The sequence below is a fragment of the Leucopleurus acutus genome (assembly GCF_964270905.1).
Source record: "Leucopleurus acutus genome assembly, chromosome: 13".
Lineage (NCBI taxonomy): Eukaryota > Metazoa > Chordata > Mammalia > Artiodactyla > Delphinidae > Leucopleurus > Leucopleurus acutus.
In genome coordinates this window covers 68,133,567-68,134,933 of record NC_139155.1, presented here as the reverse complement: position 1 = coordinate 68,134,933, position 1,367 = coordinate 68,133,567, and positions in this window count along the sequence as shown.

The following is a 1,367-nucleotide window of genomic DNA, read 5'->3' as shown; positions in this document are numbered from 1 at the left end:
GTGTGCTGAGTTTTTTTTTCCTTCTTTTAAAGATGGTTGTTTAACTAAGACTAAACAATGGGAATCCCTTGTGAGCATGCTCAGTATCATTGTGGAGAACCAAGAGGGCCTCTCTAACTGTAACAAACAATGTTCATGGTTGTGATGTTTTTTTTTAAAAATAAAATTCCAAATGTTTATAAACCGTCATCCTTCTCGGCCTCTGTTCTGCAGCCACTGCACATCTACTTGGAGCATGTCCCCAACCCCCCAGATCACAGCTCATTCAAGCGTCATGTGTGAGGAAATCTGAACGGTCAAGATGTGACACTGCAGTGTTGGTCACGGTGCTGCTGGCAAGGAAAGGGGGTTCGAGTGTCACTTTGACCCTGAGCCGTGTCTCAAGGGGACGTCATAGCCCAGGTCTGTCGATTTGCAGTGGGGGGGGGGGGGGGGGGGCATTGTGTTGCGTATCCATGGCTGGGAGCCCTCTGAGGGAGCTTTGGGTCACAGGGCCCTCTGAACGCCCCTCCCAGCAGTGGCGGAGTTGGTGGGCCTCTGAGCCTCCACACACTTCAGGACGCAGGTCTGCCTTAGTGACAGCTAAGGAGGAAAACCGTTTTTATATTTCCTACTTAAGTGGTAGTGGTTATTGTGCTTCCTTGATGTTATGGGGTTAGAGTTTTAAAGTTAGGTAAACAGCCTAAAACTAAAATGGAGGCCTTGGTTAAGACTGCCTTGGTTGCCTTGTGTGGGGTCAGAGCACATTTCTGTTGTCGGGGAGGAGATGTGAAGAGCCCTAGACCCATCACCTGTTGGCCTTGTGGTCAGTCTGGTCTCTTCTTGGAGCCGCATGAAGATAAGTATCCAAAGCAGGCCAGTAGGTTTTTCAGTCATTCAAAGATCCAAGGCTCTTATCACGTCCATCTGGGAAAAGCCATTTTCCAGGTAAGCAATTGTAACTTAGTCCATAAATGTGTCCCCAGGCAGATGCTCAAGAAACAAACTTAACACACCCACCCAGTCAAAGACAGCTAGTGTCCTAAGGCTCAAGGAGAGATTGTCACCTTCAACCAGGGGAAGGGGCAAGGGTTTGGAGTGAATTTTCCCTACCATCCCCTGCCCAGTGAGAGCAGGGCCTGGGGAAGTGGGTACACTGCTCACAGCACCCTACTGGCCCCACGGTCTGACCATTCACCCCGGGTCTTCTCTCTCCCCAGCCCACCTGGACGTACTTTACATACAACTAACTCTGGTTTCCCGTTTCCTCTTTTTCTGCATTACCAGCCCATTTCCCAAATGAATACGCATTGCGCTTGCACCTTTGGAAAACCCTCCCTTACCCCTCGTTAATCCCCCTCCAGCCACCAAGCCATTTTACTCTTTCC